The following is a 22,327-nucleotide window of genomic DNA, read 5'->3' as shown; positions in this document are numbered from 1 at the left end:
CAGCATCTTTTTTAACAACCAATGTAACATAATTACTTGAATATGCTATAAAATAGCAGTATGTGCCCATAAAGTACATAATACTGCCCCTTAAGGATCAGTTTTTTTTAACTCTTGCATACTGAGACATGCCAAGTCTTAGAGTTTGTAAAACACCAGTGCTGGACTTCTGCCTTCATTTATTATTTTAATAGCAAAGCCTTCCCAGGCAGGTGGTTATAGAACAATAACTGAGTCTGAACAACCTCGCTATAATTTTCCTGATAATCATGTGGCAGCCCAGCTTGGTAATTTTGATGTAAATTACTAGTTTTGTTAATAATTTCCCTAAGCAATTATTTATAGTTATTCATAGCCAAACGATTACCCTGTTGTTGCACAACACTAAAAGATCGGATATTTAGTTAAATCATGTATAATCCACCTGGAATAAGAGCTGCTGCTCAGCAGTAATGACAGGCCCCTCCATGCAGACAGCTATTACCGTCAGTCAGTGTCACTTTACTTTCAAAGAGCAATCCTCATGAGAAATGGTCTAATATGCCTCTGTGAAGATAAACTGAGCGATCACCCATATTCATCTACAATGCACAAAAGGACAGTTTAAATATGAATGCATCACTGTGGATTACATATGATACTGAAATAAAGTTGTCAGGAATTTTGAGAATATGACGAGGTAAATATGAGCAATTGAAAGACACTGGATATCTAAACATCAACTTTAAAGTCTTTTTAAAAAGGCAAACATATTTAAATATACATTTTTTGCGGTAAAGATGGTCAATAGAAAAAGAAAAGGCACCTCCCTATGTGATCACAGACTGACCATGCTATGTTGCCGTCATGCTTCCAACCATTTCACCAAAGACTCTAACACTGTTTACATTTACAATGTACAAAGGTTTATTAAGGTTTATTTATTAAGGAAAAAAACTTAATAAATAAACAAATGATGCTTAGCCTGGTGGGACACAAGTAAAGCCTGGAGACCCACCAGGCTTATGACACTCTGAGGGAAACCCTGTAATGAACATGTTTTCATTATTCTGCCTTTAGCCAAATATAACTTAAACTCAGTACACATTTGGCAGTTTTAAAAATCTTGGGACTTGATCATGTCACACTGTGCTTGTACGGCATATTAAAACCTTGATGCCACACTTAACTGTTTTAGATGCCAGACTTCAACAGATATATAGTGAGAGCAACCCTGAGTGGACAGCAAATTACCAATGTCAATTATTTTAAAACTTTGAGTCTGAAATGGATGAGAAGAAAAAGATGGAACAAGAAAAAAAGGCAGGCCATCATTCAGGCGTCTGCCCCGGCTGCAGTCACTCACAACTCAATTCTTTTTCAGAAGATTTGTTCAGATCCTCAGTCAGGAGGCAGACAGACAGACAGACAGATCGGCGGTCGGCGCACCTCTCACATCGAACCACCACAGAATATTGATTTAGGCCTGAGACCAGACGTGTACATTTGATTCTTTCACAACAACAGGCTTTCTCTGCCAAATTTTCCACGATAAAACATAGAAAAGAGGACTTTATTTTTTCTTTAAATATGTAAATGTGGTAATCTGTTTTTAGAATGTGGAGAAGTCTGCTTCTACATCTACAGAAGGAGGGAAAAAATGAGAAACCATAGCAATGAACTACATAAATATATAATAACAACTACAACATCACTGAAAAGTACAGGCCACAAGTTAATACAAGATATATGTAGAGGTAACCATAGCATAACAGAGTATATCTGGAAACACCTCAACTTAATCACCTGTAGGGGTGTGTGTGTGTGGGGGGGGGTGTGCACGTGTGTGTGTGTGTGTGCGTGTGTGTGTGTGCGTGTGTGTGTGTGTGTGTGTGTGGTTGCGTGTGCCTGTGCATATTAGACCCCTGACTCAACAGCAGGACAGGACCAACCCACCCACCAGGCAGGAAACAATAACGCCAATAGACAAAAAACCCAAACACCCGAATATTGTTAAATAATTCATAAGTAAAGAAAGTCCACATAAAGATGCACAAAGTGTTTTTTAAAAAGTTGTTTGAATGAACCCCACATCAAATAAGCCAACAAAGACTACCAATGTCTTTATTCAATTAAGATTTGAATAAAATTAGTGAAGACACACTTGGAAATATATTTCAGGACAAAAGAAAGACTATGACCAAACATCTATACAACAATAACTTCTAACTTACTAACAGCTTCGTTATTAATTTTTTAAAGAAGGGTTATGGAGTGGCTACAAGTAGTGGAGCAGTCGAGGTAACTACCAGGAACGTCTCCAACCAGAACAATCAACCCGTTCTCTGCAGAATCTGACTCAATTTGCAATGACCTCTTTGTGCACAGAGCCATCTTGTCTAAAGCTGCCATCACAGTTTCTTATCTCGCTATACCGGTCAGTGTTTCTTAACACACTTTTTATATGAGCATAGAGTCAGACACTTGAACTGAAGAGCAGATTGTGCAACATTGTCATGTTCTTACAAAGCATCTATGCTGTTTATAATGTGATTCTGCTACATATGAAGTGAAGGGATTCAGATTTACAGTTTTCTTTTTTCGTCTTTCTCCATAACATTCAGACTAAAAGTTAAAAACTTTGGACAAGACAAGACATTTCTATTCTCCTCAGGAGAATAGAAATGTCCAACAAGAAGGACATTCAGGCGTAACAGCAGCATCGGGGCATGTTGGTTCACACAAATATAAAGTATTAAAATATTTTAAAAACATACAACAAACTAAATGAAGAATAAAATTCTGCACATTAAGAACAAGATTATGACTTAAACATACTGTGCAGTTATCAGAAAAATTTTCAATCCATTTTAATGTGTTTTAAGTGTCTTAAATTGTGTGACAGCATATCAGCACAGTATTATTAGGTTTCTGAAGGGTTTTGTAGATAGAAAAAAGGAGTAAATTTCAACCCCAAAAATCGGAAATTTCTAGATTAATCTCAGATTTTCACAGTTTTTTCTAGGAAATGTAAAATTTTTCAAGACATTTTCTGAGATTTCGGCAGAAATGTACTCCTTTTTTCTGATTGTCCCTGATTCACCATCGTAGCGTTAGCTTTGTTGTGCTATTAAACTTGCCTTACAACCGGCTACAGATTGATCTGTTTCTCTCATCTGTCATATTTTTTGCCCCGAGCTCACACACCTACTGACATGTGGCTGTTGAGAGTCGAATATTTTATTATGGTGCAGAACAAAACCTGAGGAGAACACAGTGTGCAATCTTCTGCTCTATAACTCAGCGCACTCTGTCGTCTGTGCTTCATTGCTTGCTTTAACCTCTCCTCGCTGTGCCATGAAGATTTTCAAACTCATCTTCACAGCAAATTACTCTGAGTTGTTCACCAGCGGAGCGCAGTCACTATTGTGTCTTCATGTCTCTACTTTCTGAAAAAATGTTTCATCCGTTTAGGAATGGCTGCTTTACACACAGCAAAGTTAAGCAATCACACTTTGGAAGCTTCACACAATTACATTTAGTCCAGGTTCAGAATCAAAATCAACTTTCTTGGAAAAGATTGCGTGCACAAACCAGGAATTTAACCTCTGTTTTATTTGCTTGCAGTGTACAGACATTAATTATAATCAGAATCAGAATGCTTTTATTGTTATTGTACCAAAGCACAACAAACTTTATTTCAGTACACCCCACCCAGAAGACGGTCTGTCTGTGGCTGCTGCCCCTGGAGGTTTGTGTAAAATACAAACTGTAGAGGAAAGAAAATAAGGGATAAAATAAACACTGTATCTGTATCTGTTGGTGTATATGAAGCCATTTTTTCTTAAACAAAAAATGGATATTGTGCTACTGTAAATGGTCTTGTTTGAGAGCAGAGTAGTTGACTCTGGTTGCAAAGTGTTCATCAAAACCAAAAACAAACTGTCTCTATGGTGGCTGATATTATCAAAGAAAGTTCTGATTCAGTGACCTGAAAACGATTGTGTCCAGAATATGAGGGGTCTGCAGAGATGTTAGCCGCTCTTTTCTTAACAAAATACAGTATTAGTATTAGTGCACACATAATAGTGTGTCCATTAATACTGTGTACACTACTAGGAGTAACCTTGAAGAAAGAGCACAGAGCAAGATAAGTCACAGATTTAAAGGAGATCCATAAGCCAAGTCCCACCCAGGACCACATGGGTGTGGCGTTACCGCTGTAGGTTAGCACTCAGGCGCTGACAGACTGGGAGCAGACTCCTCTTGACCTGATGAGGCTAGATAATTTGCAGGTTTGCTGGAGCCTACCCAGCCAGCTGTGCTCCCTGACGTCATCTGATGGAGAACTGGGGGAACTGAGAAGAATGGTGAAACCCAGATCCCAACAAGTGCTAGCTGTCGCTGCTCTGGAACCACATGTGGAGCTGCAAGCCGAACACGGCTGCTATATTTAAAGAAGGCAAAGCCGAACCTGGCTGCACAACTCAAAAAGAAAATGTAAGCACAGACAACACAGCTGCAATACACGTACAAAACTGGCAACGCCGCACAAACACAGAACCTATGCTAGCTCACGTGTGACTGCAACGTACTCAGATAAAGGCAAGCTAGACACGGCTACACCACACACCAACACAGACATAAGTTAAACATGGCAGCTGCGATGAGAGACACATACTCACAAACAAAACTCCAGTAGTTTGGAACTGGGCTTAACAGCGAATAAGGGAAGCTGTTGTTAAGCTCTACCTCCACGTCAAAGAAAAAAAAAAACTTAGCAGTTTACTAATTTATGTATTGCTACAGCGTAGAGTCAGTAGATGTGCACATTACATTTACATTTCCCTGATCTGATCAGAAAAGCACAACCATCACTTCTGCCAGTCTGACCTCAGAGTTCCAGTGTGTCGGTTCTCAAACCAGTGAGGAAAGCTGAAGTGAGGCCACAGATGACGGAAAATAAGATGCACTGTTACATCTTAAATCTCATTTTACATTTTAGAGAGAAAAAGTGGACATTTTGTTTTCAACAATAAATAAAAGTGCGCTGAAGTGATGGACATCAAACACTAACACTGTGGGATCTGTGATGCAGCAGTTTATTCATGTATCTCTGACCTGCTCATCACTGTCTGCAGCAGGTCCAATAAGGGTCATAATTACCCTCTGGTTCAAGAAGTCAAAGTCCTGCTGATCTGATCTTCTGTGACTCCTGGAGCCTCAGGGGTCTGCTGGACTTTGAAGTCTCCTCTGCAGTAGAGGTTATTCAGCTCTATAATAGGATTGCTCCATGTAAACTAAAAACAAATTGAAGCATCATGCTGGACCTCAAACAACATGTTCTCCACTCTTTAAACTCTCCCTCAGCCCCTTTTCTCTTTAGCACAGCTAAAACGCTCCTAACACTGACTCAGGATTGGCTGAACTCAGGAGCTGTCCATGTCCTGGAGATGACCGTGTGTTGAGGCTCTTGACGCTCTGACTCCATCTGCAGTCCATGCTTTGCGAATCTCCCTCAAGCTATTCAGTGGGCTTTCTTTCTCAATCCTTTCAAAGCTCTTCCTGTTTGTTGTGTATTTTTCAATCAAACTTTTTTCTTCCACTCAACTTTCCAATAGCATGCTCGGATGCAGCAGCTCTGTGAACGGCCAGCTTCTTAAGGAATGACCCTCTGATCTGCAATGGTCTTGTCAGCAGTCTTCACAATCATTTTATAGCATCACATTCTGTGCCGAACATTCTTAGATTCTGAAAGTGAAATACTCCCATTTCCTGTGATATCTTGGGTTTTCATTGGCCATAGTTAAAAAGAACAAATAAAATGACTGAAATGCAGAACTGTAGTAAGTTCCACTTTTTACACTGAACTACCGATGTCCAAAGAGCTGCTGCACCTGTGTGGGATTTATTTGGAGGTGGGTTTGACTGTTATTACCTCACTGTCTGTCCGAACCTGACCCAGTAAATTCAGACCCGCTCTCAGAGGACCGAACCTGACAGAACTCCACAGCCTCACCCACAGCTCACCTCCCTCCCTTGTAAACGGCGCGGAGTCCCGGTAACTGGCTCCACGGCGGCTGCGCGTGCGGCAGCTACCCTGCACGTGCGTGCGCAGTTTCTATTTGCTCTCTTGGAGACGGTGAGCAGACCCAGTCCCGACCTGACGACGCGACCCGGTGAGTCCACCTGTCCGTGTTGTCCTCCGCCCGCCGTCCTGTTCGTCTTGTCTCGTTGTGTCCGTGGAGTGAGACGCAGACTGTGGACTCTCCCGGCTGTTCGCGCGCGCTCCGGCCGCCAGACACTGACCGACACAACGACCCGCCGCTCGCCGCCTGCCTGGGAGGGAAACTTCTGATCCTCAATAAGCAGAAAATTCTAATGTAGGCAAAGTTGGAACCGGAGCGGCTTTTGCAGGCTAACTGATGTTTAATTGATGGTGAGTGGATTCTGTGCTGCGTCTCGCTGCTGGAGGCAGAATGGAAGCTCCACATCTCTGCTGGATCAAAACAGCTCAACTTTCGGAGGGTTTCCTGCAGACAGTCAATCAAGACATTGAGCTCAAAACCTGTTGCTTCTGCCGATAAGAAAAAGAAATAGCCAGTTTGAATTTTAAGGATTATATTGTGCATGATCACTAAGGACTCGTTAGGTCCTGTTTTATATGCACTAATATTATTGCTACCAAGAAAAATCCTGGGAAGATGAGCACTTTGTTTGTGTCCCATTTGTAATTGTTTGAATTGGACGAACACATTTGAGGTGAGATGAGAGGATCTGCAGCGGGAGTCAGAGTCAGAGCGTACAGCAAAACCATATCAGATGATTCACTGTGTGTTACTTTGAGATGCAAACGTGCTGATGGAATCACACTCCCATAACACATGAATATCAGCTACTGCAGCAGCTCTGTGGTGGTGCAATGTTCACTGTACATGGTGGTAAAATGATGAGATAAACATAGTTTGGTGAAACCCTGGATCATATTTAACAGACACTCTTGGGAAAATCAGCAGATATCAACTGGTGTGGATGAATTCTGCTTTTTCCAGAAATACTTGCTATGCCAAATATTCTAAAGAGAATTTAGTCATTCTCCCTGCTCTGCTTTGTGTTGGTTGTTTTCACCCAGAAAAAAAATAAATAAATTGAGAACATGACTTCATCACTTCAGTTTATGCTCATTGTCTGAGCTTGAGTGGGAAGATCAGATGTAAGAAAACAGACACGGCTGAAACCATCGGCTGTTTTCTGGCTGCCAGCATGTGGATGGAAGTTCTTTTCCAATAATGCTGGTTTCATGTCGGAAGTTTTCAGGAAGGGCTCTCTGACACTCGGTGTGCCCCTGAATTTTTTTTGGTTTTTATTTAGAAAGGGAAAACAAATTTCAACATTTCTATATTTTTCTGTGAGTATTTCTATATCTTTAATATACACATTTAAACCGTAATTCAGAACTGACAACAGTTCAGTCATTTATAGTGAGATAAACTGCAATCTCAGTTCATCATGAGAACACAGGAAAAAAACAGGCAGTACATTGATTTTCCATTTATGTATTTACTTTTCTTGTTTTAGGTACATTAAGGTTACTACAATTATTCCTATTTATAAATACCAAAATAATGTGAGATAATTTTCTTAGAGATATAAAAATCATTCATCAAATTAAGATGAGTTCCCTGCAATTCCTTAGTAATCGGTAGAATTGTTTTTTTTAAGCTAGAGGACTTGGCTCAAATAATTTTGGGTTTCCTTCCACAAGCATCTCTCTCTCTTTCTGTCTCCTCAGCATGCCTTCTGCTCCCGTCCTTCACACCTGCAACCTGTTTCTAATCAGCCATCTGTTCCCTGTTCAGTAATCAACCTCCCCAGTATATATATGATTTATTCTCGGTCACTCACACCGTCTATTTTCTCCCTGTTACTTTCCCATTGAGTCCCTTTTGTTCTTTTACCCTGGATTCCTGGTTTTGTTCTCCTCTTGGTCCCTGTGTTCTTGTGGTTTAAAATTTTTTTGTAAAAAAAATTTAAAACAATGGTGATGATGAAGTTTTTAATAAAAAATTTTTTAATAACAGATTTTTATACTCTGCGCCGCTGCATCTGGGTCCACCATCAACACTGACATCATGTCAGAAACAGTTTCACTGTGACGGTTTGAGTTCGGCTTGGTGAATACAGCTCTAGAGTAAAATTGCTTTGAGAGGTCAGTATCACTAAACAATCGCTATATAATTTCAGTCCATTTATTATGAATCTTGTTATGCAAATGCCTTTATCTTTGACTTAAAAACAGAACCTGACCACTGCATCTTCAGTGAGAAATATGGAGTAAAATATATATTGTTTAACTCTGTCTCTGTATTCATCCAGGCTGCCTTAACAATACTAGAAAATTCATAGCATCTCACCCTATAAGATGGTTATTTTCAACATTCAAGTTGATAAAAATCTCCTCAGGTTGCCAGAAAAAGGGTATTAATTCTTGAGCTGTTATTAAAAATACAAACTAACTTTCATAGAGAAGAATAAGTTACAGGCTAACACACACTCAGCTTCATGTCTTCTTTTAGCTCATTCCAGCCCCAGTTAAGGACCATCAGTATCAAAGTGTAGTTTGTAAATTTAGCAGAAAGCTTTTGTTAGGGATTTTGTGTGTGTGCATGTGTGTGTGTGTGTGTGTGTACTACTCTGACACATGTCTTCCCAAGGGCCAAAATGTGTTTACATGGTCACATTGAGTAGATATAACTACCTGGGGGAGATGAGGTAGACACCTCATGAGGTGGTGTGTGAGTATCTGTGTGTGCAGGAGGGTGTGTGTTTGCAGACGTGTGAGTGTCTTGGCTTGAGAAATGCACAGGTGTTATCTTACAAGAAATTCAGCAGAAATGCAGCTCTGCACTTTTGATCAGGTTACATTTTTTTTATTTCATTTCTTTTGTACTTGCAAGCTGGTTCATTAACATTTAACGTTTAAAATTGTACATCAAAAGGTTGGTTTGACCATTTTGATCAACGTTAACAAGTCAGGGGAGAATATAACAGCCAAACAGCTCTCAGTTTTTGTGTCATGGTTGCCTGGCTGTCCTTGCACACACTGAATAAACACAAGTGTTATTAACAATTATTAACTTTCAGTTTAAATGGTTTTTATTATGTTTTTTCCAGACACAGAGTGCTGTTGCTCGCTTGTGCTATAAAACTGCTGTAAATATAAACATAACTAAAAAAAAATTTACTTCCCAATTTGACACCTTGAAATTGGGCCTCTGTCCCTTTAAGAAGCCTTCAAAAGGTCATTGCAACATGGCTCCTCCATTATTCTGTTGACAAGCATTCTTAGGAGCTTTGGACTCCTTTAGCAAAAAAACAGTTTGAGACCAATTATGTTCTCATTTTCTTTGTGAAATCCGTGAGCAGAACTTTACTTAAAAAAGTAAAGTAGCTTTTATTTAAGGTAAAAGTTTAAAGGGATAACCTTTTCTTTAGAGTAACATTTTACACTTGTAACTTAAATTTAAGTAAAGTTATATCGAAGTAACTTTACTTTTACTTGAATACAGAATTTTGTAACTTTTCCACCTCTGCCCCAAGTGTTCAGATAATTATTACCCAAATTAATTGAAACGTATGGCTAGTCACTGTTTCAAGGCAAACAGCAGACTGTACCATGAGATCAATGTCAATGCTGTGAGATTGAAAAGTGTAAATGTGGGATATTCATGCTCTGTGTTTGTACCAGTGTATGTGTTTATTAACTACAGCAAAAGTTGAAATGAAAACCTGTGCCAAGCAGACATGAGAGAAGCATTAAGCAGTGAAACCACTAAAAACCAACACTAAATAACAAAGGCATTAGAGCAACTGGAAACCTTTCAGATAATTGCTATTTTGTGCCTAATAGTGTTTCTAACAACAAAGCATGACAGACTCGAAAATAAAAATCACCTTAAGTGCAAATTAGGGAAGCAAAAGTCAATTTAATGACTAAAACCACTGAACAATAACAGTCATGTCACAGGTTTTGGGTATCTCCGAAGCACTTTAATAAATGTTCCTTTTGTTTTTAATTTGCAAACCACATTAACTAGTAACAGTACAGTTCAAATAACAGTCACATTAGAAACAAACGGAAGCACAAATTACACTAAAATGACCTAAATGCCAACCAATGAGAACCAAAACACAATCATCTGTGGATCATAACACAGCAGTCTGCAAAAGCTTCAGGAATGAGTGATGCTCGAGGTCATGCACCACATTTCCACTGCCCCATTTCCTTTCAGGCACACAGATTATTTTTGGTCATATTTGTTATGGAAAACCAACACTGTATCATAAGTAATAGTTGAATCCTACATCGACAGCTCAAGATAATCAAAGCTACAGTTTCTTAAAAGTAGTAAGGGAGTCTGGCTTACGGACAAAAACTGGGATCTGGTTTGGAGAGGAGTTTGATAACTGGAAGTTCTTCTTCTCATGCTACTATGGCGCAGTATTACTGCCAAAACTACCCATAATGCCAATCATTCCAAAGCTACTGATCTGATTGACTGGCTTATAGAGAAGGAGACTACTCTATAAGTCACATGCAATAGATGCAATGACACGTTTTCTTTTGACAGAATTTACTGTACTCCAATATTACATCAAGCGTAAATAGTAAACAAAACATACATGCTCAATAACATCGTAAAGCTGATGACCTACTGAATTCGCTGCTACATTGGCTCTTCCATCTTCTCTGCACAGTGCCTTTTTTTTTCAATGTGCATTTCCTTCTATAGTCTTATTTTTTTATTCTGATAAATCATCAGAATTTTATAATTGCATGCATCTTTTGACTGTCATACAAGTAAATGTATTGCAACATGTATTGCCGCTAGCATAACAAAGTGCTATGCTAGGTATCAAAGGTTTGGCTGTTTATTCTTTTCATCTTGTGTTTTTGTCCGCAAAGCTTAAAACTATTGCATGATTTTGATCTTTTAAACCTGAAAGAACCCCAGGATGATGTGATACATCACAGTCATTCCAACGTTTGAAAAGATGCAACTGAAAGTGATGGTGATAGCGACTGCCCAGATACTAATACTGCAACCTGGCAAAAACGTGAAAGCCCTAAGGAAGGTGCAAATGTCATTAAAAAAAAAACATAAAATGAGAGATACCAATACTCCACAGTGCAGTAAAATAAAATGCCCATATGAAAATTAAACTGATACAATAAAAAAACCCCCTCCAAAATAGAGACATGGTCCTTAAAACACCACAGCAACCAGCAGCCACATCCAGTGGATCAGAATTTGTGACCTATGACCCGACGGCAGCAGATTGATGAAAGAAGCTAAACCTGACCCTGTTGAATTGTTCATGTTGATGTATTCTGCTCACCTCTGGCTCCGGGTCTTTGCCACAGAAACACAAGTATTGGTTTATGACCGTGATGTCTATAATGAAGCCGAGAAGAAGCCACTTTAGGGAGGTAATGGCCTCAATTCATCCAGTGAATAACTTAAAGGCGACAGAGGACGCTATCTACAAAGTGTGGCCCATCAGCAGTGCACTGAATGACTTTGATAAGATGCTGCCATACACACAACTGGTTTTAGATGATGAAAGCATGATAGCCTATTACAGCAAATCAGTCTGCAAACAGCTTATTAGGGGCAAACCAATCCAGTTTGGGTTTGAGGTATGCAGCCAAGCTTCACCCTCATGGTAAATGTTTCACATAGAGGCCCATTGCAGAGTCCTTACACATCATCCTGAAACTTAATAGGGGCCAAGTCTTGTATTTGGTGGAACAGGAATAAGTTCCACCAGGATGTGTATTTGTAGATAATGACCTTTTTACCTCATTGATGAAAATGACCAAATTTTAGGCATACTGAAAAATTTAAATCTATTTTTTCTCTAAATAAGTTCTCCTCAATGTTAGTTTTTCTTTGAAGAAGCTTCTGGAACATTTGGTGATATTGTGTCTGTAGCTGTCAATATCTTTAAGATTCAGTTTCCACTACTTTTATTTGTTTGGGAACGTTTTGTTTTTGTCTCCTGCTGAGACAGAATAATGACTGCATTTTGCAATCATTGGGCAAACTAATGGCATATCTTTTTCGTGTCTTTCATTCAAACTGGTAAACAAATCAAGCAGGAACAAATTCAATGCTTGTCAAATTGAGGCAAGAGACACAAGAGACCTGAAGCACTTCCATGAACTGTAGGCTTTGAATTTAGTTTTTCAGTTGTGTCTTTAAATCTTCCTCTCTACATTTAAGTGATGGTGATGTTTTCCTTTACATGAGAGAAATCAATACAAGCTATTAGCACATGAAGGACATGACTGCAGCCTGGCTTGAAGGCCTATGGGACCTGATAGGCTTTAGGCTATGTTGTGCCTAAAGGACTAATAAATGAAATGTTGTCCATGTCTTCTGGTTGGTACTTACTTCCCTGATGACTGGCTATTTCTGTACCTCCATGTATAGAGTAATGTTTGATTTTATTGCATTGACCCACTTTGGTTCCAGCAGCAGGAAGAGGAGAAGCTTCAGAAAAAAAACTCTGTGACGTCATCGGAATCATAGGATTAGGAGCAGTACGCCCCATTCATGGTGTAGTTTTTAGGAGAAGACGTGGCGTGGCCTCCTGAAACCTCCCACCTGATCGTTTCTTCACTGGAAATTCTAGTTAAATTCACACATCTGTCCCGATTGTTCTGCTAGAACTCTGGCAGCAACAGGCCGTGTCGGAGGGCGAAGATCAGCCCAGAATTCAGCAAACATTTAACAAGCAGCTCCTCCGTGCATGGACATCAAAGAATGATAATGAAAATGTAAAATAACACATTTTAGAGCTGCTATTATAATATTGCAATACCACAAAACCATAATATTTTTTCCAGAGGTTATTGTACCGTCATAATTTCATGCCAGCCCATGTCTACTGCTAACTGAACAACTGCTGTGGCTTCCAGGACTGGAGTTTATTATTGTTCAATTGTCTATTTCACTGTTTTGTTGGGTTCTACAGGATATTTAATCCTCCAAACTGCTTGCGTACAAACAGACCACAGGCTCCTGTGCTGGATTACGTCTTCATCTATTGTTATTGTAAAACCTAAACCTTATCAGGGAGGCATTAGTGAACAATAACTCAGGCTGAACTCTTAGGCTATTATATTCCTGATGATCAGGTGGTTCCCTGTCTTGGTTATTTTCGTCTACATTGCTAGTTTGTTTTTTAAATAATTGCCCAAAGCAAATACTTATAGACATTCACAGCCAAACCAGACCGATTATTGCACAACAGCTGTCAGTGGGCTGGGATCAATATGGTGCCTCATACAGCTGACTGAGTCCCTGTTATTTTTAGACAGATTGCTTGGTCCATAAAGCCTCAGGGATCAATTATCGATTGAACTGAACTCTAGAGAGAAAATTGATACAACTCAGAGTATTTATTTTGTTATAGTTTTTTCCCCATCTTGACAGCTCTTTCATTAGATAACCTTTAGAGGAGTGTGATATCTCCCTCCTTAAAAAAAGTATTAGTTCAACTGGCAGATTATTTCACTTATGGGAAAAATATCTTGTTAAAAGTATAATCTGTCAGTGGAAGTAGTAGTTTTTTAAAATTAATATTAAGGAATCATTTACTTTAAAAAGCTCCTATCTTGCTGAAAAGTTACTTGTAAGTTAGTCTTGTCTTAAAAAACTAGACCAAAAATACTTGGTCAGAGTTTGTGTTTTCGCAGTGGATTTATTACATGTTAACAGATCAAGAAAAGAAAAAAAAGCAATTGGCTGAGTTTTATTTTGGAATATCAGAATGCCACACTTTTCAAACATTTATAATGAAAAACTGTTCAAAAATTTCTTTCTGCTTAAACTTTACAATTATGTTCATTAAAATTCAAACAAAATACGCTGAAGTTTGTGTTTATAAGGCAACAAAAAGGAAAAAAAAAAGGTTTAAAATCAGTGTAAAAGCTGTGGTGTGTCGCTCAGCTGCTCCTCTGTGAGGGCAGCCAGTAAATGCAGGGAACCGCTTTAGTGTTGCCAAACATGTCGTCCAGCAGCTTTGCAGAAGAATCCTCGGCTATTTTAAGAGGAAAAAAAAACCACAGAAAAAAGGACAGAAGTTCAACAAGAATTTATCATCGATCACACCGTATCCAGGTACAAGATCTAACATGAGTCGTTGTTCTGACCACCTGTGCTGCCTCGTTGTTTCCATATTAACCAATGGGGTGTCTCACAAAGATAGAATTTTTTCTCCACCTTTCTGTGTCACACACACATGACAGTTAGCAGAGGATTTATAACCATAGCAATGGAACACAGGAAGGGATTGGCTGCTGGTTAGGACTACAAATACGCATCACTGTAGTTCTAATCAATACTCAGTTAAAACAGAGGGCTGAGCTGCCATTTAGAGCTACAGGCTGTTTTGGCCAGTAAATAACGGATTTAACCCAAACACTGTTAGACATTTTAATTAGTGTGATCATTTAATATGAAGCTTATGTATTTTTTCAAAATAAAAGCCTCAATATCCCCCTCAGGTTAATGCACTGCCGTAGGCGGTGCAATAATATTAGCATGCATTATATTTTTCTCTCAGGTTAGGGAACTGCCTTGCTGCGCAAGGCAGTTCATTAGCATTAGCCTTTTACCTTAAATAAGCTATTAGCTATTTTCCTACTTATTAGCCATGTTTAATATACTGAGTGCAGTAAGTCAATTACAGACAACATTCTAATGATATCCCACATGCTATTGACAGCATGTAGAGAAAGATATGTTCATGGATTTAGTGTGGCAATTTAAAATTTAGCTTAATGAAAATTTCAAAATAAAAGTCTTGGCAATTTTTACATCAGGTATCTGCTCTTTTGAGCATTATATAACTGATTTAACCAAATGACTATTACACATGGGATTAGTTTGGCCCTTTGAAATGAAGCTTAACAAAAAGTTCAAAATAAAAATCTTGACAATTTTTACATCAGATAATTGCTCTTTTAAGCATTATATGACTGATTTTATCCAATCACTGTTATACATGGGATTAGTTTGCAACTTGGAAATGAAGTTTAACAAAAATTTCAAAATAAAAGCCTTGAGAAATTTTACATTAGGTAATTGCTCTGTTGAGCAATAAATAACTGATTTAACCCAATGACTATTACACATGGGATTAGTTTGGACCTTTGAAATTAAGCTTAACAAAAATTTCAAAATAAAAGCCTCAACATGCCCCTGAGGTTAGTGCACCGCCGTAGGCGGTGCAATAATATTACTCTGCATTATCTTTTTCTCTGAGGTTAGGGAACTGCCTTGCACAGCAAGGCAGTTCATTAGAATTAGCATTTTAACTTAAATAAGCTATTAGCTATTTATTTGACTTATTAGCCATGTTTAGTATACTGAATGGAGTAAGTCCATTATAGAGAACATCCTAGTGATGTCCCACATGCTAGTGACAGCAATGATGCTAACATTAGCATTTTTGCTAATTTTAGCTGATACACTTACTTTATCATACTGAATGGTGCAAGTACATGTTAGTCAACATTCTTGTCATTGTCCTCATATGATTGCAGCGTTCATTAGCATTGATGCTAATTTCTAGCATCAGAACGCTGGGTCCAAACCCACACTTTGGCAGGCCCCGGTTAAATTTCTTCAAGAATTTTCTAGTTTTAGACTACCACTCGTAGTGCACTTGACAAAATGGAGCGGCAGAAAAAAAAGCTGTCCGGGGCGCAAAACAGAAAAAGGAAAAGGGAGAAGGATAAAGATGTTGGCGGGATGAAAAAAAGCCTTTCAATGTGGTTGAAAGATAGTAGGTAAGTACCGTCAGTGTATTAGCAGGACAGGAGGGTTGTAAATAATCAAGTTAGCTAAAGCTAGCAGCTAGCCTAATACGGAATCGTCCCATATTTGCTGTTAAAAGTTGCCTCCCCTATTAAACCACTAAGGGACACGATTTGTTTTGTATTTCTATGAATATCTGATACATAAACCTGTCACAGACACATAACCGCGCACTAAGTAAGAATGACCGAAATAAAACTCAGGAAATATTAACACAGGAAAGCTAAAGCTGTTGTGGCGGCAGTGCCCAGCTATGGTCCAACACTTAGCCCTCCTGGGTGCATTTTTTTCACTCATATGTATTATGGATTCTTTAATTAAAGATGAGTTGTTCAAGTTCATGTGTGTATCAGACAAATTAGTCATCAGAGTCACTAAAGCCCTTAAACTCAAAAAGGTTGGTGACCTATTTTACCAACCTTTTTGGCAGGGGGACACTTGAGTTTAAATGTCTTATTCAATACCACTACAGTGGTGTTGTGATGTATCTGATAAGTCAGATCAGATGTAACGTCCAATCAGTAACTGTTATCCAACAAGGAGATGATTTAAATTAAAGTTTAATTTCTATTGTAGTTTGACTGCTGTATTTTTTAACCTCCTGAGACCCTGCATCCTCATATGAGGACATTACATTTTTGTAATCACAGATGTAAATAATAACATTGATTGAATGGTCTTATCGTCACACAGATAGACCCAATGTCCTCGTCTGAGGACATTGGGTTTTGAGAAAACCACTTATTGTAGAAAGCTGAAATTTCATTTTTAGGCCAATTGGGTCCTTATGATCCCAAATGACAAGGAGAAATGTATATGCAAAAACAGACCCATTGTCCTCATATGAGGGCATTGGTTTTGACATAGTTCAAGAGCACATAGAAAGCTAAAATTTAATTTCAACTAAAATTAGGTCATACTAATCCCAAATAGTAAGGAGACATAAAAAATGCACATCAAACAAAAGCCCGGGTCTCAGGAGGTTAAGCCTATTTAACACAAAATGTATGTCATTCAGCTGTGATGGTGGAGAGAAAGAAGAGAAGATGATGAAAGAGGAAGAATCAGGACAGACAGGGGAAGGCAACAGGTTGGTCTAATGCAGGTGGAAGTGAGGGAGCAACTAGTCCATCTCAAGCACAAATTTTTAAACATTATTTTTAAAAACGGTAAGATCTGTAATTTTTACAACTAATAATGCTTTTTTGACCACATGACTTAGTGGAGAACACCACAGACAAGGGATGAAGGAGAGACATGAGGTCAGTGATAGAGGAGACAAGTGATGAGATCAGGTCGGCATTAGGAAAGCAACAAAAACCTATATACCATGATGGTTTGAGTTTCTGATGACCATCTTTGATTGTGTTCTTTTTTGGGGGAAATTAGTGCAGGCAGTCAAGGTGAGTCAACCACGAGAAAGGAGAATGAGAAACAGAAAGGTGCAGATGAGGGAGAGGAAGAGCAGAGAGGACTAGATGATGAAGAGAGAGAGAAGCACAGAGCTGCGGAGGAGAGAGCCGAGACAAGGCTTTATTCAGAAGAACCATCTGAATGGCCTTTACCACACAAAATGGGGGACACATTTAGGCAGTACATGGTTGTAAATGGCCCACAGAAAGTTTCTGATGGTCCATATCCAAGATCAGAGAAGAATAAGAGGTGTTTTTCCAAAGCATACTGTTTTCGTTTACTGTCTAATGGAGAGAAAGTTGAACGAGATTGGTTACTGTATTCTAAAAATACTAACAGAGTCTATTGTTTTGCATGTAAGCTTTTTGGTGAAGCTAAAGTTCTTGACACATGCCTTGTGGAGGGGTATAATAACTGGCGATGTCTTTCAAAAACACTGAAGCACCATGAAACCAGTAGTTCTCACATAAATGCTTATCTGACGTGGAAAGAAATGGCATCTCGCTTACGCCTAGGTAAGACTATTGATAGTGAACTGCAGAAAACCATGGCAGCTGAAAAAGCACACTGGAGAAGTGTGTTGACTAGAGTTATCGACTGCATACTTTTCCTTGCAGAGAGAAACTTGCTACTAAGGGGGAAAAATTCTCAGTTTGGAAATTTTCTGGGAATCCTTGAGCTCATAGCACGATATGATGTAACACTGGCAGAGCATCTTAGAAAGGCTGCCTCCAAACAAACCACTGGATATCTGACATGGTGCACTCAGAATGAATTTTTAGATTCAGTATCAGAGTGTGTTTTGAGTAAAATATCTGCCAAGATCAAGTCCTCTAAGTACTTTGCAGTGGAACTGGACTGCACACCTGATATTTCAAAGCAAGAGCAGGCCTCAGTCATCATTCGATATATGGGGGGGCGCCGAAGATATGTTCGCATCCACCTCAAAAATATGGAGTTGCGCCCCTGGCTGGCGGAGAAACTGTGCGGCTTGGGAGGCAGAGTGTTGCCTTTCAAAACAACAACCGCCGTCAGGCGCTCCCGCTCTGCCTCCTCCTGCAACTCCACCAGCCCCAAGTGCGGAAGTCGCGGGATCCAGTAATCCAGCATGATCACCAAGCGTGTAGCAATGTTCAGGCGGTGACGGGCGGAGTATGGCCTTGCCACCTCCTCGACATAGTCCTTCATTGTTCTTCTTAATACGGCTGGATCCATATTAACAGCGAGCCTCACCAATCGGTTCTGGTCGGGTCCTTCTGTCATGAATTGGTGGATGAGGTGGTGAGGCAGAAGCTTGAGACTCGGGTTGAAATGAGAAGATGATGGTTTAATGGTGATAATCCAGAAAGTAACAGTCCAAAACAAGTCCAATAACACAGGGAGCACGACTGAGCGGAAGCCAGGGCTCAACGCCGGTAGCAACTGTTTTACAGCTGGACACACGAAGGACTGAACGCACATTAGACAAGGACCCGACAGAAACGCAGACACACGGGTGGCATTAAATACACGGGAGGGTAATCACAGAAACGAGACACACCTGGGAAACAATCAAGGGGGAGACAGGACAACACGGAGACTCAAGACACAGGAAACTCTAAATAAACACAGAAAAACACAGATCCTGACAAGTCTCTATTGTTCACTTATATATACACTGCTCAAAAAAATAAAGGGAACACTTAAACAGGTGTTTAACACTTAAAGTGTTCCCTTTATTTTTTTGAGCAGTATATTTTACTGAAGCCTGATCCTAATGCTGTGAAGCATTATATTTAGTATCTGGGTTAAGGTGTAGATTAAGTTTAGACTGAGGTTAGGAGAAGTTTTGTGTTCTGGTAATGTCAAGGTTTGGGGTTGTCTAAAGGTGCGTTCACACCAAACGCGTTACGTCAAAAACGTGCCCAAAGCTTCAAGTTCGACGCTTGTCCACTTTGCTGCGTTCACACCAAACGCGTTTTGAGCGTCAGGCGCGTCTGGTTAACAGTCAAAGTCTATGTGGAGGCTCGTCGAAGGCCGTTGCGCGTTTTGAATCGTTTGACGCGTCAAGGTTGTCCAACGGAAAACAACGGCTAGAGCTGACGTGCCCTCGACGCGCCTCCACATAGTCTTTCAATGTACACCAGACGCACCAAATGCTAGTTGTCAAGCATTTGGCATCAAGCGTCTGCATTCAAAGTGCACAAGCGTCGAACTTGAAGCTTCGGAGGCGTTTTTGATGCAAGTAACGTGTTTGGTGTGAACCACCATTAGAATTCAGGCACTTGACGTTTTGCTCTACACCTATTGTTTTGCCCATCTGGTTTACATTCACAGTCTATATGGAGGCGCGTCAGACGCATCAGCTCTAGCCGCTGTTTTCTGATGGACGCTACGATAATAGCGTGTTTGGTGTGAACGCACCATTATGGTGCGTTTACCACGAGGCAATAAACCACTTTAAATATACAAGATTACAGTCCTGTTACCACTAAGTGGTATGACTTTCATATGTGTATTGACACATTTCGAGATGAAAAACAGGGCTTGCAAATGTCAGCAGCTAATAATTTGCTGTGCCAAAATAAGCATCCCTGCTAACATAGTAAGCCTTTCTGCATAATCACACTTATTCTACAAACTACTGGTGTGAGTTTCATATCAATAAGATTATACACTGCCTGGCCAAAAAAAAAGTCGCCATCAAAAAATGGTCACACTCTCTAATATTTTGTTGGACCGCCTTTAGCTTTGATTACAGCCCACATTCGCTGTGGCATTGTTTCAATAAGCTTCTGCAGGGTCACAAGATTTATTTCCATCCAGTGTTGCATTAATCTTTCACCAAGATCTTGTATTGATGATGGGAGAGTCTGACCACTGCTCAAAGCCTTCTCCAGCACATCCCAAAGATTCTCAATGGGGTTAAGGCCTGGACTCTGTGGTGGCCAATCCATGTGTGAAAAGATGTCTCATGCTCCCTGAACCACTGTTTCACAATGTGAGCCCCATGAATCCTGGCATTGTCATCTTGGAATATGCCCGTTCCATTTGGGAAGACAAAATCCATTGATGGAATAACCTGGTCATTCAGTATATTCAGGTAGTCAGCTGACCTCATTCTTTGGGCCACAATGTTGCTGAACCTAGACCTGACCAACTGCAGCAACCCCAGATCATAGCACTGCCCCCACAGGCTTGTACAGTAGGCACTAGGCATGATGGGTGTATCACTTCACCTGCCTCTCTTCTTACCCTGATGCACCCATCACTCTGGAACAGGGTAAATCTGGACTCATCAGACCACATGACCCTCTTCCATTCCTCCAGAGTCCAATCTTTATGCTCCCTAGCAAACTGAAGCCTTTTTTTCTGGTTAGCTTTACTGATTAGAGGTTTTCTTACGGCTACACAGCTGTTCAATCCCAACCCCTTGAGTTCCCTTCGCATTGTGCGTGTGGAAATGCTTTTGCGTTCACAATTAAACATACTCCTGAGTTCTGCTGTTGTTTTTTCTTCGATTTGATTTGACCAAACATTTAAGTAATCGCCGATCACGATCATTCAGGATTTTTTTCCGACCACATTTCTTCCTGGAAGACGATGGTTCCCCACCATCCTTCCAGTGTTTAATGATGCGTTGGACAGTTCTTAACCCAATTCTAGTAGTTTCTGCAATCTCCTTAGATGTTTTCTCTGCTTGATGCATGCCAATGATTTGACCCTTCTTAAACAGACTAACGTCTTTTCCACGACCACAGGATGTGTCTTTTGCCAGGGTTGTTTAAGAAATGAGGAGTTACTCATTGCATCAGCTGGGGTTAAATAACTTGTTGCCAGCTGAAAGATAATCGTCTATGCAGTACTTATCCAATAGGAGGCTTGTACCTATTTGCTTAGTTAAATCCAGGTGGCGACTTTTTTTTTGGCCAGGCAGTGTATATTGTAATAATATTAGTATATAACTTATTATATATAAGGTGTGAGACTTTTTAATTTTAACTGTCATAATTACAAGGCCTCACACTTTTAATGTCATTATTATATATATACAGTATATATATATGTGTGTGTGTGTGTGTGTGTTATGTGCTTTGGGCACATTCTAATTATTTGAGGTTATTTTTGTCTTTCTAGATTGTTTTGTACTGAGTTTAGTTGAAAGAGTTTTGTTTAACATACATTGGAGTTTGGATAATTCCTGTTTGGTTATTAACTTGGTCTCGTTCATTTGTGGCGCTGTTGGACCGCCTAGAAATATTCTGGGTTAACACATGTTTGGAGTCGGCTCTGGCTCTACCGCCCTTCCGCTCGCTCCTGATTATGATTAAAAAATAAATAGAAAATAATGGCAATTACAATGTGCTACAAAATATGTGGAGTAGTTTACATATTTAAAAAAGCTTTTTCTTCTTCTTCCTTTCTAGCATATTTGCAGTTAAATAGTCCATCGTTTCCAAATATAATATCGCTGTTGCTCAAATTGGCAAAGAACATTTTTGCTGTAGTTACCTCGTTAACCCTGAGTAATGACAGGCCCAGAAGCTGGACAGATGAACTGACTGACCAGGTGAAGGTTGGTGTGATCGATACACAATATTTCTATTTCTACATGCTCTGTCACTTTACAGCACATTGCAAAGGTATTCACTCCCCTTAAATGTTTGACATTTTGAACTGTCTAAACCACAAACTTTAACATATTTCTTTGGGATTTTATGTAACAGACCAACAAAGTAGTGTGAAAGGACAGTATGACAGTATTTGGGACAGTATCTGACAGTATTGTATTATCTGAAAGTATTATATGACAGAATATTGATTCAGATATTTGTGACTAAAGTTTGAGGTGGTACCTAATACTCTGTCGTACTTCCGTCCCTTTTTGTCGCAACGTTTGACTTTTATAAGTTCAGTTCATTTCAGTGGAGCTGCCAAAGCACTGTGCAGATTATTCCATGTTAAAGTATGTTTGCTGTGAAAATATCCAGTCATAAGTGTTTTTAGAAGAGGTCTTAAATATTTCTGGATTTCATCTGTTCACAGGCCGTTGTGATGTCCATTGG

General features: G+C 39.5%; 1 protein-coding gene across 4 annotated transcripts in view; it reads left to right on the top strand.

Annotated features, from left to right (window-relative positions):
- Positions 1–5,814: 5,814 nt before the first annotated feature.
- LOC102229021 (neuropeptide Y receptor type 1-like) overlaps positions 5,815–22,327 on the top strand; it is a 41,017-nt gene continuing 24,504 nt past the window's right edge. For 3 of the 4 annotated variants that reach the window (XM_023338822.1, XM_023338824.1, XM_023338823.1), the window contains exon 1: positions 5,815–6,158. The gene's annotated coding sequence lies outside the window, so the exon portion shown is untranslated. The remainder of the gene's footprint in view (positions 6,159–22,327) is intronic. The other variant, XM_005812587.2, reaches the window with a different exon arrangement.

This window comes from Xiphophorus maculatus, chromosome 8, assembly GCF_002775205.1.
Source record: "Xiphophorus maculatus strain JP 163 A chromosome 8, X_maculatus-5.0-male, whole genome shotgun sequence".
Lineage (NCBI taxonomy): Eukaryota > Metazoa > Chordata > Actinopteri > Cyprinodontiformes > Poeciliidae > Xiphophorus > Xiphophorus maculatus.
Note: the sequence above shows the minus strand (reverse complement) of the source record. Positions and strands in the feature narration are given on the sequence as shown.